At 36.2% G+C, this 17,338-nt stretch overlaps 1 protein-coding gene and 1 pseudogene across 1 annotated transcript in view; one reads left to right on the forward strand and one right to left on the reverse strand.

Moving 5' to 3' along the window:
* The window catches only part of LOC110742990 (protein eyes shut homolog), a 327,795-nt gene extending 321,860 nt beyond the window's left edge, over positions 1 to 5,935 (reverse strand). The window contains exon 1 of the mRNA XM_031667686.1: positions 5,850 to 5,935. The gene's annotated coding sequence lies outside the window, so the exon portion shown is untranslated. The remainder of the gene's footprint in view (positions 1 to 5,849) is intronic.
* A 229-nt stretch (positions 5,936 to 6,164) lies between these two features.
* Positions 6,165 to 7,608, forward strand: LOC101001050 (annotated as a pseudogene).
* Positions 7,609 to 17,338: the final 9,730 nt, after the last annotated feature.

Here is a 17,338-nt window from a genome sequence, read left to right on the forward strand (position 1 = left end):
TACTATAGTCTTTTATTTATTCTTGTTGTTCATGTTTTCTATATATTTGATGATTTTTTTTTCCTAGTAAATGTATCTATCATTGAGAATGGAATACTGAAGTCACTCAAAATTTGTCTATTTCTTCTTTTAATTCTTTGTGTTTGCTTACTATATTCTTGGGGTCTGTTTTAACATGCTTATATGTTCACAATTTTTATCTCTTGATAATAAACATTTTAATTGTGATGATAAATTATTTGTCTTTAGTAACATATTTTTAAAACTTATTATGATAAAATTAATGTAGTCACTTCATTTCCTTTATGCGTTCTTTTTGCACAGCATGCCATCTTTAATTCCTTCAGCATTTCAATTTATTTTCATATTGATGGGAATAGAACTGTGGATTATGTGTTTTCAGGGTAACCCCAACTCCATTTGCCAGTTTACTGATATCATTCTATTGTCCTCTGACTTACATAGTCTCAGAAAAAGAGTCTTTAGTATTTCTCACAATTTTCTCCTTTATATAACAATCCCTTTTCCCCGACAGCTTTCTTCAAGATTTTCTTCTTTATCTTTTGTTTGTAGAAGTTTAAATATGCTATATCTAGGTGATATTTTTGGTGGGGTGCCCTTACTTATCCCATTTGGTTTTCGATGAGATTCTTGAATCTGTGCTGGCTCTTTATTATAATTTTGCAAAATCCTCATCCATTATGTGTTGAAATATTTTTTCTCCTTTTTTTGAGACACAATTATGCATATATTACAATGTTTAACATTGAATCATAGCTTTTGGCGGTCTTTTAAAATACTGTTGTTATTCTTTCTCCTTTTTTCTCTTTATGTTTCAGTATGGATAATTTTTAATGACCTCATATTGAAATTATTTTGGTCTATTGAAGATTCTGACATTTTTCCAAATATATTTTTCTTACAATTTTTATAGCATTTTCATTTAACTTTTCTTTCAGTTTTCATTTTATTTATGATACTTTCTATCTGATCTTGCAACTTTTTCATTAGCATCATTAACATATTTTAATCACAATTATTTTAAATTCTCTGTCAGACAGTTTGAATATTAGTATCATGCTTGTGTGTGCTGAGTAAAACAGCTTGACTCCTGAAAATGGCCACAACTTTTCTTCTACTGGGCCTTTAGTGCAAGGTGTTAAGTAATCTAACTAGGAGTTGGGTTGGGTTAGATGTTAGTTTTGTTTCGTTTTTGGTTGCTATGAGTACCCTCAGTGAACCACAGGTTTCAGATTCCTATAGCTACATCATGTGTTTATGGTACAGATTGAGTTTTTGGAGCAATGTCGGTTGGAGTATAAAATTTAGGTCTTCCGTTTATATTTGCCTCATGAAGGGTCCTTTGCATTCTCTTGATCCTTCTGTCCTTTTTCCATGAATAAAATACCTTTGATTGTTACTCAAAACTTGTTAAATTGGTCATGAGGAGGGCAGTTGGAGGGGTCCATTCTCTGCGGCTCTGGACTAAACTTTTGTCTTAGGTATGACTATGTTCCCGAGTCTCAGGAATGTAGGCTGACTTTTTTCACCCACCAATGACTGTAGTTGTGAGCAGAGTACCTATCCTGCCCTTCTCCTAAGAACAGCCCCCCTCTCTTTCCCCTTCTTCCTTCCCACAGATGCAATTAGTCCTTAGCAATGCCTTAAAAACAATGCTTTTTGTTCTTATACCTACCTACTAAGGCTTTTGCTTCACAGTGAGGGTATGCAAGAAAGATCTGGGTAGAATTTCTTGCACTTTTATACAGCTTCTGTTACCCAACCCCACCTTGCATTCCAATCAAAATTTTTAGGGATCTTTCTGATATCATCTGTGAGTAGAGTTTGTGTAAGTACGACTGCAAAAGGGTATGAACTTCCCCAGTTTCTGTGACTCCCAGGCCACAGGTTTATACTGTTCACCACTTCACATTCAGCTTTTAAAACTTTTTCAAATATTCTATTTGAACTCTTTTTACGGATTTCCAGTGGCTTGTAACCCAGATGAGCAAGTACTCACATCTACGGTTTTCCAAGAAAAGTATTTTATCCTTAGATTTTGGCCAGTTTCTTGTTCTGCCTCCTTAGCTATGCAAGGAGTCTAAAAATAAAATCTGAATTTAAAGTTGACCTGATTTTTAAAATTATATAATGAAATGACCTTTTTCTGTTATCTACATTTATAAGCAGAAACATACTTAATTTTAATTAGTAATTATTCCCATTTTTCAGTTTATTAAGACAGCTTAGCTATAGCCACCCAATTCCATTGTCCTTATAGTCATTATTTCAGCTCTACTAGTCTTCTCATCTAAACACAGCAAATATCTTTTCTCCGCAAATAAACCATACCACTAGTTCATAAAGCTTACCACTGGTAACTTTTATAAATTACATAGCTATCTTTTTTCAGGAACTGTCTATACTTCATCTACCTGCAATGACAGTTTTCTCACTGTCAAGGCAGCAAGTGATTCAACTCCAAAATTTAACTTTAAATTTCCTTGTTCGATCATTTCTGACTTCAACATTCAAGTTGAATTACAAAGGAAATGGAATATGACACATAGACAAGCATGCAGGAAATTTATAGGGAGTGCTGCTGGAATCAGTGTTCTTGAAATGGAGGAAAAGGTATGAGGATTACGAATATAGAAACTTTGAGTGCTATTCAGTTGCAACAAATGCCTCAGCTGACCCCATAAGGATTTTTGAAACTAGGATGCACTTCAGAGTTGTCCTAAATTGAGAGGAGGACTTTCATACTTCTATGTTGTTAGGTCATTGGAGGGGTCTGCTCACAGAAAGAGTCATGACATTGGGAAAAGCAGTTTTCTACAGCTGAGACAATGTGAAAGAGAGCTTACAGTGAAGACTTGTTAATTGGCAAAATTTGAGTAGGTAGCTAGAATGACACCTTCATGCGAGAAAAGAGATCTGGGTGGCATATTATAGTCTCTACCATATTTACTTATTTTCTTTTCCTTTTAAGTAAAACTATCCTTAAAATTAATAGAGTTATCATTATTAAGGATCTACAAATTAAAATACATATTCTGGTTCTATAGAGTCCACTGACTAGTTGGCAAGAGTGGAAGTAGGCAGGCAATAAAAATATTGCAGTGTGAACATTTATATTATTACTAAGCTGGAACTTTTCTCTTCTGGAAAGTGTCCCCGCCTCCATCTGCCTTAAAAATAAAAGCCCCTGTGCCTATATAAATTCAATGTTTACTCCAATAAATCCTCACCCAAGAAGTTAGGATTGGGAACTAATAAATAACTTTACTGTTTGCTTGAAGAAATTATTGCAACAAAAGTATCTGAGTAAACTATTTGCTCACATCTGAGCAAACAACTGTCAGACATTTTTCACACCTAAAGAAACAGCTCAGTTATTATGACAACAGTTTCATCTAGTCTTCAAAATCTTCACCCTTCTCTGTCTAGCAATCCTATACTATTGTGTAAAAACTTTATCCAGTTCCAAAACATTCCCCATCTCTAAAGACCCACTTTAAGCCACTTGAGCTGGCATTTTAAAATCCCATAAATGCCCTTCACTAACATTCTGTCTTTGAGACACTATTGAGGCTGTATCCAGGTAGTGTGTTTTGTTGTTGCACAAATTTAATAAACAAAGATTTCCTTAATCAACAGATGTTTTGATGGTTTGTGGAAGAGACTATAATTATCCATTCTGGAAATCACTTCAAGATCTTCTTGGCATGGTTGAAGACCCTCAATTCAGAAACAGTGCATTATCCTGTCATCTAATAAGTATCCTATATGGGAACCTTTCTGATCACAATCGTAAATTATGCCCCACATTTAGCCTGAGCTATGATCTCTATTGTCTAGATAAGTTATAGCTTACAGGCTATAATTGTTCATTTATGTCTATGTCTTCTTTGCTGCCACACCAGCAGAGTCAGATAGGACAAAGACAATATGATCACCACAACGGAAAATATTTACTATTTACTCCTTTAGAGACAACATTACTGATATCCTGATGGCTGAGTTTATCTCCTGAGAATGGGGGAATCACTCCTCTATAAATCATTTGTTTATGTATTCATGAATTGAAAACTCTTATCTTTGGTAAAAACGTGTCAGTAGCAACACTCTAACTTTTCTCTCTGTTTGTCCTTGTCACTTTTTGTTTTGAGTCTTTTTAAGAGGGAGTTTATAGAGTGGGCATAGGTCCAAGAAGTCTGCCCCTTAAGATGGTCCCAGTGCTCATAAGATAAAAAAGTCTTATCATGTGTTAATCCTTACTAGGTAAATTTTGTCTTCCTTAATATTTCAAACTCAATGAAGAGTTTCCTATGTTTAGTATTTGTTTATTTGTTTTCTCTTTGTCTAGATCAGGAATTGCCACATTATAGCCTGTGGGTCACACCTTTCTTTTATGTGTATGGCTGTGAATTTACTTGGTTGCCTCTGTTCAGTGCTGGAGGTTTCATTGCACTACAGTTGGTGATGGTTGGTCTTTGGCCAGATTCTGGAGACATTTGATTTTACAAACACCATTTTTACCTGCTGCAGTTCTCTTAAAGTCTTATTAGTCTCTCAGCCAAACAGAGTGTTCTTCATGTTTTAATTCATGTACACATCTCTCTAACTGACATAACTTCACCAAGAACAATTTGGAAATACACTGCCAAGTTCAGGAATATTTTGATCTGAAGATGATTTTTCAATTTAGAACACAAAAAACTCCCATGAGGAAATCCTTTTTATTATCTGTCTATAGGAGTAACATAGAAAACCTTTTTCTTTGTCTCCATATTTCAGAGATTAAAAATCTGTTACACTTTATTATTTTTGTTATTTTCTTATATATGTCATTATTTCCTCTTTGATAAATTAACTTTTTATAATGTGTACTGATATCAATTAACTGTGATATCCACAAGGCTTTTATCAATAATATTATTTTTGGCTTCCATGGTCACTCCATGGTAAGAGCATAATATTTGACTAAAATTAACTTATGATTTTCCTAAAATATGCCTGGCTGTGCGCAGTGACCAGACCTCGTGCTTGCTCACCCACTCACCCCTCGTCTGTGGCTCTGTGCCTGGCTCTCCCACAGCAGGCGTGGGATCCCGGCGGGTAGAAAGAGTGGATCGCAGCCTGCTAGGCCTAGTGGGCTGGGCAGAAGGAGCCCAGAGGACGAAAGCAATTCTCACACAGAGGTGCTGCAGCCCACACAGGTTTCTGGCTGGCGCAGTGACACCCCAAGGATCCTGTGATAGTATTTTAAGCCCATCTGATCCTATTAGTCTTCTTGGGCAGTCATAATAAAATACCACAGATTGGATGGCCTAAACAACAAGAAATCAATTTTCTCGCAATTGTAGAGGCTAGAAGTCCACGATCAAGATGCTTATTTATTCCATTTCTGACGAGGCCTCTCTTCCTCAGTTGTACATGGCTTCCATTTTATGTAACCTCACATGGCCTTTCCTCAGTGCACTAAAAGAGTGAGCAACCTCTCTGGTGTCTTTTCTTATAAAGCCACTAATCTTGTCCAAACAGTCCTACCATTATGACAGGATTTAACCATAATTACTTAATTAGAGGCTCCATCTTCAAATATATTTATGCTGAGAGTTAGAGCTTCATAACCTTTTTTTTTTTTTTTTTTTTTTTTTTTTTTTTGAGGAGAGGGGCACACATTTTCCATCTTAATGAGATCCTGTCTAATTTAGGCAGCAAATGAAGCATTGAGCCAACAAAGTTGAAAGTTTATCCTAGCATTTGACACAAAGTAAAAACCAAACACCAGTATTTTGTGATCCAATGCACAACGAGAGAAAGGTAAAAGCAATTTACCTTACCTCACCCTACAACGAACTGGTTTGGTCATAACAAGAGCATTAGAAAAAACACAACAGGGCCCGTCGGGGCAGCCGGCCGCTCTCGGGTCCCATCCCAGTCCTCTGCGCGCTCTGGCTGCCCTGGCCCAGTCGCTGCTGGCCCCACCCAGGCGGCGCGCGCCGAATGAGTTCTGAGCCTCCTCGGCTCCCGGCTCTCCTGCCTAACGCTCGTGTTTATACAGCTGCTGGGCGACCTTTCCCGCGACAGAGGCTGTGACTTCATTCCGGAGCGCCCCGGGCTGGGGAGGCTCCTCCCTGGTTCGCAGAAGCCGCAGGGGCGGGGAGGAGCAGAGCTCCGCCTGCGCCCGGGGTGAGCAGGGCTGGCACCGCGCAAAGCGCACCCCACCTCCCACGGGAGACTGATTTCGGCCTCCTGAGCTCGGAACCCCTGACTGTGGAGTGTCAGAGACGGAGGAGGACTTAGTGTTCTTGTCCAACCCCCTCCCCGCGCTTCACAGGTTGGGGAAATGGGCGCCTGGAGAACGGAAATTCAGTTATCAAAATTGACTCCAGAAGACAGAAACTAACAGAACAATAACAATGGAAGAAATTGAGAACATTGTCAGAAAGCATCATCATGCCAAACTCCAGGCTCAGATTGTGTTACAGGTTAAAAAAAAGTCAGTCCTTCATGAAAACGAAAGATCTTAAGCAACACGATGGATTCAGAAGCCTATGAAAAGAGGCCACCAGTACTAACATCTTCAGAACAAGATATATCACCTCATATTGCAAATGTTGATGAAATGAAGCATTACTTGTGTGGCGGCTGCGCAGCCTTCAACAACGTCGCAATCACGTTTCCCATTCAGAAGGTCCTCTTTCGACAACAGCTGTATGGCATCAAAACACGGGATGCAATACTTCAGTTGAGAAGGGATGGATTTCGAAACTTGTATCCTGGAATCCTTCCCCTATTAATGCAGACGACGACTACACTTGCAGTTTGCTCTCTATGAGGATTTATCCTGCCTTCTCCACAAGCATGTCAGTGCTCCAGAGTTTGCAACCTGTTGCGTGGCGGCAGTGCTTGCAGGGACAGCAGAAGCAATTTTCACTCCCCTGGAAATAGTTCAGACATTGCTTCGAGACCACAAGCATCATGACAAATTCACCAACACTTATCAGACCTTCAAGGCACTGAAATATAATGGAATTGGAGAGTATTATCGAGGCCTGGTGCCCATTCTTTTCCTGAATGAACTCAGTAATGTCTTGTTTGAGGCGTTTGAGATCCCATTAAGGAGCATCTGCCTACCGAAACGACTCACAGTGCTCATTTGGTCAATGATTTTATCTGTGAAGGTCTATTGGGTGCCATGTTGGGATTCTTATTTTTTTCCAATTAATGTTGCAAACACTCGCATACAGTCTCAGATTGGTGGGGAATTTCAGTCTTTCCCAAGGTTTTCCAAAAAATCTGGCTGGAACAGGACAGAAAACTGATAAATCTTTTCAGAGGTGCCCATTTGAATTACCACTGGTCCCTTATATCTTGGAGCATCATCAATGCAACTTATGAGTAAAGATTATATGAAAAAACAACAGTTAAGTGTCATTTATCAACTAAATAGACCTTCTAAGAAGAATGCAGTTTGACCTCTTTGTTAATTGGCCAAATACAAGCTGGTGTCGTAACTCCAGGCCACAGTGAGTTATGGGCAAAGCTATTTTGCTTATGCCTCAATAAAACAGAATAAAAGGTTTCAACAGGAAAATATAAGGGATTTGTTTTGTTTTGTTTTTGTATCATTACCTAAGAGCTTTAGACTAATTGCCTGGTAAGTAGCTGTCCATCTGATGGCCTTTGACAGGGAACTTAATCCCCAAAATAAGATTTTCTCAAACCAGTCTTGAAGTCTTCTGCATTGAAACCTAAGTGGCTGTGACCAGCCATAGAGAAGGTCCTCAGGGGCCAGGGGCTCCTCAGGTTTCCTTTGTTACTCCCTTACTTGCTTCTCTGCCCTCAGGAGCAGCTGCAGAGGATAGTCCTCATTAAGCACAAGCATATGACAATGGGGCAGAACAGAGAAGAAAAACAGCTTATTAGGTATAGGCTTTTCATGATAAATTGCTTGTATTGGTTTTGGAACTAAGTACCTATTGGATAGTCATTATACTATTTGTATTTAGATATGGTAGATTAAGGAGCTATGAAAGTTCCCATTTTGCTTTCTAGGTTTGAAGTTTTCTATTTGATTCTGACTGTGACTTTCAACCCTTCCAAAATATCCTTATGTAAATTTCACTTATTTCATTGCCAAAAGATGAAGGGACTTAAATTTTGTTATAGGTGTTCCATCCTGTTAAAAAATTTTCATATTAATTTTGAATAGATCAAACTCTGGTTAGCGTGGTTTCTTTGAATTATTGGGGCCATCTCAGCAAAGGTCTGTGGTTATTTTTCCCCTGAGTAGGAGTTGCTCATATTTAAGCATCCTGTTCTCTTAAAACTCTCCTTTTAAAAAATAAACACTTCCGTAACATTTTGTTTTGGAAGTCTATTAATGTAATCTCACTTTTTCCCTCCTAGTATCTAAATGTTACAGAGAGGGAAAAAGGCTCAGGATAGTTTTCATCCTGCAGTGTTGGCTGTCTTTTATTTTACCCTTGGAAATAGAGACTCCGTTAGGGTTTTGACATTTTGGGAACCCAGTTTTACCATTGTGTTAGTAAAACAGTAAGATAGTTTGAGAGCATATGCTCTAAATGAAGACATTTGAAGAGTTAGTTTGAATTCTAAAAGTGGGCAATAGCCAAATAGCATTTTCATCCCTTAGCAGACAAAAACTTCTTTGTCAAAGGAATTGGAAAATGTGAAAATATTTTTTCCAGATAAAGCAAAATGATTCATATGCCACTTCCAACTGACTAATGAAATATAAGAGACAGACTGAAAAAGTGGATTATGAATCTTAAAACCCTTTCTGTAAATATGTAAAGATTGATTTCCAGCATCTGACATGATGGTAGGTTTCTTGTTAACCAGTTATTCTTCTTTCTGGGTAATTGCATGTGAATATTTGCACATACTGACCAAAATAAAATCAGGGCCTCAAGTTGGTAGTTTACTGAAACTGTCTGGGCAAATCGTCCATAAAAGCTGTTTACCTCTAAATGCAGTATGGCTGGTTAAATACAGTGAACATCCTTCTTTCAGCTGTAAAGGATGAAGCATGTTAAGCATTAGCTAGGCAGTAATGAAGCTACATAACCATACAGCAACTCTGTCTGACAATGTTGTGCTGGATATTGCAGTTTACATTCAGGTTGTAGATGTAAATATTTAAACAAATAATTTGGCACCAAATAAATATGAGTAGCATCCTTTGGCCTATTAAATAGAGTCAGGATTTGAAGGGAGTTGAGTTTGAGAAATGAATGAATAAAGGCACCTTGGTGCCTGACCCACTCATTCATGTGTGTGACTCCGAGCACTGACAGGCATGTCCAGTTACTCAGCACAGGGCAGGTGGGTTAGCCTGGGGTAATACCTTGGCCCTGGGAATAGATACCATTGGGCCTTTGGTTTTGTTGGGCTTCCTTTTGTCTTTACACTCCATACAGATGGTAGAAATCTGAGTTCTAAAGCACTTTTGTGAAATACAAGCTAAGTGAGAATTCTAAGGAAAATGCTTTGGTTTCTGCCATCCCAAATAAGTAGCGTTTAAAAACAATTATTAATAAATACTTTTAATAATTTTTAACTCAGTATAAAGATTTTTTAATTTCGTTGTCACTCTTTACAGCTTTTGAAGGCCAAACTGCAAATGCATTAGCAGGGATGGTTTTGTGTTGTCCTATAGACTTCTTAAGTTTGACAAAAAATTTACAGAACTTGTAACCAACAGCTTTGTCTGAACTTGAAGTCAAAATGTATTGTTAGTAAGAGATTCTAACTGTTGTTTTTACCTTCAATGTGAACTAGTGTGGTTATAATTTTGAAAAGGCAGGCCAGCGCAATGGCTTCTGCCTGTAATCACAGCACTTTGGGAGGCCGAAGTGGGCAGATCATTTGAGGTCAGGAGTTTGAGACCAGCCTGGCCAACATGGTGAAACCAAAAAATTAGCGGGGCATGGTGGCAAATGCCTGTAATCCCAGCTACTTGGGAGGCTGAGGCAGGAGAATCACTTGAACCCGGGAGGCGAGGATTACAGTGAGCCAAGATCTCACCACTGCACTGCAGCCTTGGCTACAGAGTGAGACTCTGTCTCAAAAAATAAATAAATAAATAAATAAATAAATAAATATAAAAAATTAAAAAGGCAAACATGATTGAATATCTGAATAACTTTAAAAGTGGCCTTTCTGTTACGTATGTGGCACAAACGGCTCATGAGTGCAGGACACTTATGGTCTTGTGTCTTATACTTCATGTCTGATGCCACCAGAAATGTTACGAATTCTGTGTTTAACACACTGAGAGTGGTATGAGCCCTCAGGACTGCACCACAGAGTAAACACAATCTTTATATGGTGGCGAATATGTTTGTCTTTCTTGTTTCATTTGTGTTTGGGGACAAAATCGATGTTTTCATCTAAATAGTCAATATTCATCCTAACGTGGTTGGCTGTATAATCACCGGCTATATTGTGAACTGTGCAATAAAACAGAATCGTGTGTGTACATAATTACCTTTGGATACCTGAAATTCCCAAGCTCGGTTACAATGTAATACTCAGTATAAGGCTGTGCAAACATGTAAGGGAATAATGGTGATCAATGGGATATATGAAATGAGATCTAGAGGGCTTTGAGTGAAGCCAATCATGTTGAACTAACACTGGTTCAGTGCAGATGAAGTAGAGTGAGGGGTATGCAGTCATAAAATGAAGGGTGGACAGGAGATTACATTTGAAGAAAGGGTAAGCACTCAGACTTGGTTTCTTTTAAATTAAAATATTTATTTTCTCATGTGCAAATGCATGTTAAAGACTTAATCGGGCATTCTCTTGAACTTTGAGGATTTTTAGTTTTTAATACTATCTTTGCTTAATATTAAATATGTGTTGCCTAATGGCTCCCAAATTGTGTGGGAGTCTCTACATGTTTCCTCTTAAAGGTTCATTATTAAAAGTGGTTAAACGCACAATGCTATTTTTGTTTGATAGTTTGAGTTTTATGACCATATGAGTTTAAATAAAATCTGTTAAATGTTTCCAAGTTAACACCTTTTTTTTTTTTTTTTGATAATTTGGAATAAAGTTTGTTTTTTAAGACCCACCCAAAAAAAGAAACAAAAGACACGACAAAATTTTTAAGTCACCTGTGAAAAATAAATGTAATTAACACTGCACACTTATTAATTGCTTCAATCTGATGACAATTACTGAAAGGCTATCAACATTATTGTTTCATCTATGTGGAAATCATATTCTCCTCTGGTCAACTTTGGATGCACCTAATGATATGGGTAATATATTATGTGAAAAATAGAGCCCACATCTGAACTTACAAACACATGACTGAAAATTTTTGAATTTTCCACGGGGTCACATCAGGAGATTGTAGAAATTTGCTATCTCAAGAAGCTCATTAAGGCAATTCAAAGATTGTTTGTTGAGTTAAAAATCAAAAATAACGAGAGGATATAATTGGAGAACTTTTATCATTCATCTCACTGTGTCAGAAAGATTTCCCAGAAGAATAAGTGAAGCAAATACAATTTATTTCTAATATTTTTCAACATTAGGGCATGTAAATATCATATGTATTTAGAGAATTTCAAATTAAAATAACAATAAGATACCACTACACACCTATTAGAATGGCTAAAATCCAAAACACTGACAACATCAATGCTAGTGAGGATGTGGAGCAACGGGGACTCCCTTATATTGTTGGTGGAAATGCAAAATGTATAGTCACTTTAAAAGACAGATTAGCATTTTCTTAAAAAACTTGACATGCTCTTACCGTATGATCCAGCAATCACACTCTTGAAACTTGTGTCCACACAAAAACCTGCACACAAATTTTTTTTTTTTTTTTTTTTTTGAGACGGAGTCTCGCTCTGTCGCCCGGGCTGGAGTGCAGTGGCCGGATCTCAGCTCACTGCAAGCTCCGCCTCCCGGGTTCACGCCATTCTCCTGCCTCAGCCTCCCGAGTAGCTGGGACTACAGGCGCCCGCCACCTCGCCCGGCTAGTTTTTGTATTTTTAGTAGAGACGGGGTTTCACCGTGTTAGCCAGGATGGTCTCGATCGCTTGACCTCGTGATCCGCCCGTCTCGGCCTCCCAAAGTGCTGGGATTACAGGCTTGAGCCACCGCGCCCGGCACAAATGTTTATAATAGCTTTATTTGAGTTGCCAAAACTTAGAAGCAACCAAGATATCCTTCAGTAGGTGAGTGAACAAATAAATTGTAGTATATCCAGACAAAGGAATATTATAGCACTAAAAGGAAATGAACTGTGATACTGCAAGAAAAAGGAACTTTAAAAGCCAATCTGAAAAGGTTACCTACTGAATAATTTCAACTACATGACATTCTTAAAAAGGTAAAACCATGAAGGCAGTAAAAAACAAAAACTAAAAAAAAAAAAAAAAATCAACGATTTGCAGAGATTTCAGGATAAGGAGGGGTGCATAGGTGGAGCACAGAGGATTTTTAGGGCAGTTAAACTATTTTATATGATACTAAAATGGAGTATATATGGCATTACACATTTGTCAAGACCCAAAGAATGTACAGCACAAAGAAAGATCCATCAGGTAAACTTCGGACTTTGGGTGGTAGTGATGTGTCAGGGTTGGTTAATTTTTTATAACAAATATACCACACTGGTGCAGCATGTTCAGTGGGAAAGCTGTCTCTGTGGGTTTTGGAGTAGGGAAGATAGGAAAGAGATGTGGAAACTCTCTGTACTAACTTTCTGTTCACTTTTGCTCTGAACCTAAAACTACTCTAAATGTTAACTCAATTAAAAATATTAGGTCAGGAAAAGGCACTCTTTTTTTTTTTTTTGTCTTCAATCACAACTTTTTTTAGATGCACATGCCATTCAAATGTATGCATGACTAAAGGGATCTAAGCAAAACTTTTATAATGAATTATGATTTTCTCAGATCGTTTGATCAGTTGGCACAACTGTGTATACTGTACCTGTCTCTCTTTATTATAATTATACTTTAGGACAGTGGTGCCCAACCTTTTTAGACTGGGACTGGTTTCATGGAAGACAATCTTTCCACGAATGCGGATGGAGACATAGTTTTGGAATGAAACTGTTCCACCTCGGATCATCAGGCATTAGTTATATTCTCATAAGAAGTGTGCAACCTAGATCCTTCACATGGGCAGTTCACAATTGGGTTCACATTCCTATTGTCTTCGCTGCTGATGATCTGACAGGAGGTGGAGCTCAGGCAGTAATGCTGGCTTGCCGGCCTCTCATCTTCTGGTATGCATCCAAGTTCCTAACAAGCTAGGGACCAGTACTGGTGGTCCATGGCTCAGTGATTGGGGATCCCTGCAACTTCTAACAGAGGTGATGTTAGAAGCTGAATTTTTATCAGACAAGTGGGAATGCCTTAATCTCCTTTTCCTTTCTCTTTGTTTGTTCCTTTCTTCCTTATTTTCCCCTTTTTGACTCATACTCAAATGATTTAAAGCAGTATGTTTATAATTTTTGTTTTTATCTTACATCAAATTGCTGCATTCTATCTAGCATTTCAAAATTGCATTAGATTAACACAGAATAATAACTTTGGTCTTCATGGACCTCTTTGAGTCCATGGCCAGGTATTACAGGATTCATTAAACTTTTGTAATTTATCATTATATTTTTGTTTAAGTGAACATCTACTTTTTCTAAATAGAGGGTCCATATCTTTCATCAATTTTCAAAGGGACCTAGGACACCAAATTGATTCAGAAATACATGCTGTTGTTCTTTCCCATGATTTCATTCTATTTGCTTTGATAATTACATTTTTATTCAAAGTTTGATACATTATATATGTTTATATAAGAAACTCTAGTTATATTTTGCCTTTCTCAAGTCAAGGTGAATTGCAATAAAAAGTGGTTAAATTCTAGTTATCTAAAATGACTTCTGACTCTCACCACTGGTGATCTTATCTTCGTGGACAGCAATAATGTTACCAGCAAGAAAGTATCAGGTTGGTTTCTAATACATAAGAAAACATCATCTTTAATTGGTACACATTTCTAATCTATGAATTTAATTATATAGAATTATTAGTACCATATTATCAACAAATAACCTATTGAGGAAATGAATTATATTTTAATTCAAATACCTCTGCTTTTAGTCTCCACTCAGTTTTATTGTTCTTTTATTATATGTATTTCCCTGTAATATATGCCATCTTGTATCAGAATATTTGGATTGCTTTTTAGAGTGTATTAATATACTTTTTATAATATTGTCGTTTCAACAATTTTCTTGACTTTAAAAGACTCTAAGTATGGTCAAAATTTAGGTTCAAAAATTATTAGTGACCTGCCAATCTAAGAAAAATGGTACTTCTTAACTTACAATGTTTGTAGTTTTGAAAGTACAATGTTTGATGGTTCTGAAACTCATTTAGACAAAAGCATTTTAATAATTGAAAAATTTATAAATTACTCTCTATAACAGTGCTATGTCCAGATCTCTTTGTTTTCATTTAACAAAAAAGAATGGTGTGTCATAAAAAGTTTCGTTAAATGCCTCTTGTCAGCCAGATTCCTAAATATACTTAGACATTAATCTTAATAGAAATTACTGACAGGACAGTCTGAATATCAGGGCTGCCTTGTATCCTGCTAATTTCAAAAGATATGTAGCTCAAGTGCAAGCATTCTATTGTATTCCAAATGAAAGTTGCCAGGATCCTACAGGGACATTTAATAAGCTCAAAAAAGCCTACGTTATAACTCATTACAACCATAAAAATGGAAAGGAATATTTCTACTGCTGTTTGCCTACTGTTTTCATTCTGCAATTATCCAACTACCCAAGACTATTAAAAATGAAGAAAAAAAATTCTGTGCATTCTGAATCTCTGAAATTAAAATTATATCTAAGGTTTTACATTCTATTGAGCATCTTACCTTAGTTCTTAATTAATTTATGAGGAGGCCATTTCAGCTATTTTGGTAGAAGCTTGAAAAATTGATTTGTGATACTCCATTTTGTTTATTTCATTTACTGGTTGTATTGTGATATACAGATCAGTTGACCGTGCCTGCCTCTATAATAAAAATTTTAAGTTGTATTTATGTAGCAAGTTGATACATTTTGCTTCAGCATCTCATAAAGAACACTTTATACTATTTCAGCAGTGGTGGATAAACTTAATAGTATTTTATAATTATTTTAAAATTATTTACTGGATAAAAGAAAATAAAAATTAAAAATTAGCATGATTGTGTAAAATAATTTTGATGTATTCTACCTCAAAAAAAGTTACATTTTAAAAAATCAGTACAAGAGGTAGAGAAGCTGTCCAATTTTATTTTCATAATTTCTATTTAAGCACTTTTTAAATGATCTATAAATATTTTTAAACTGTTGTATTATTGGGCAAAAATGAAATCTGAGGAGACAAGTACATTAGTATAATAATATGATGATTAAGTTAAATCTTTATCTTTAAAATAAAATTCAAGGCCATTATAGATCATGGAAGACATTCAGTAAGTTATAAATAGTTATGAAACAGAGTATTTGCTCTCAGAAATAAAATGTAGCATCAAGTATAAATAAAATATTAAAATTAAAAATATTAAAGAGTTAAAAAGATTGCACCATATACAATTAATTTACTAATTAAAATTTCAGGCAATAATTCTCTGAGAATGGTAATAGCTTGAGGAACTAAATAGTTCTGGAATGACTTCAGAGAAAGTAGTTGGACTTCAATTAGACCTTGAAAGATTTATAGGTTTGGACAATGAAGTTGAATGGTGGTGACAAACAGATGTTATTAAAAGAGAAGTGCAAAGTCAAAATTGTGCACAATATTTTGAACATTTAAAAAAACTGATTAAATCAGAGTCTTTTTCAGGAAGTAGTAGAGGCCACAATTTAAAAGATACAGTGAGATAAAATAACAATGCTTTAAATAATTAACTAATTTACACATGACATTAAAAGCAATGAACAGTAATTAAAATTTTTTGACTAAGTGGCATGATGAAAAAATATTTGTTAGGACAATTTAAAAAGAATCAGTTTCATAGGAAGAACTGAGCATTGTAATAGTCATGTATTATTTCTCTGGATTATGTATCCTGTTGATTGTTATTCTCTAGATATGCGGTAAAGCAATTTAATTTGAATATCATTTACTATCCCAGATATTGGTAGTTTTTGTATACTGTGAGTTTGGCATGAGAATATGCAACTAATAGGCAAAGATTCAGTACAAATATGACAGGATTACTTAATATCATAATCTTTATGTTTTTCCAGATATTTTAAAAACAACTGCAAAAGATGAATTTGAATTTAAATTCTCAGTCCATTGGCTGTGTTGGGAGACAGCAAAATTGGCTAGAGGACTGTGGAGGCAATTCAAATGAAATAAACGAGTGTGTTAATTGGATCCATGGTAAGATTGAAGTGGGGAAGATAGACTTGAAATACATGGTAGAGACAAAGAGAACATAAGTTTAGATTAAATGGATGTGGTAAAAGAGGAGAGGAATGAGTCAGAGGTGAACTCAAGTATTCTAGCTTGAATAACAGACTGAATAACCATGCCACCAAATGAAATGTTAATTATTGAAGTTGAGATTAATTTTAGGAGAAAAGATAAGTACTTTTTCAGTATGCTGTGCTTAGAGAAAATTGTGGCATGAAGAAAACTCTGGGAACTCTCAACAGTTAAGAGATGATTGTTGGAAGAAGCTGTGAAGAACTGAACAGGAGAGGTTATAGAAAGTTAGGAGGACAAGCAGGAGAGCACAGATCTCATGTGAGCTAAAAGAGGAGTGTTTCACAGAGAAATGAGTGATGAATGATGTTGAATGTGGCAGAGATGCCCCATAACATAATGTCTGCCAAAATAATGAAGCGTTCTAGTGAAGTATTAATTTAATGAGGCCCTTAGGTACAGTTTATAGGAAATTGGTGAATGTTTTTCTTTGAGGAAAAAAAAAAAAATCCTTGATTTATATTCATTACAATGCACTGCAAGGATAGGATGCTCTATTTATTGTAATAAATTGTCTCTAGTGCACATTGAACTTCCCAGTTAATTAAATAACACCATAATTCATTTCTATTTATGTTTTGGTGTTTTCCCTGGTGGAATCTAAAACATCCTTAATATCTTGGATCAGAATATATAGTGCATTTATGGAGCTATATTAACTCCTTCCTCTTCAATCAATACATCAAAGGCAATAATACACGTGGTAAAGCCTACAGATGTAGGCAAATTGGACTTATCGATCTGTATGATCAAGGACAGTTTTACATTAATTGTAAAAATGA

Source organism: Papio anubis, chromosome 6, assembly GCF_008728515.1.
Source record: "Papio anubis isolate 15944 chromosome 6, Panubis1.0, whole genome shotgun sequence".
Lineage (NCBI taxonomy): Eukaryota > Metazoa > Chordata > Mammalia > Primates > Cercopithecidae > Papio > Papio anubis.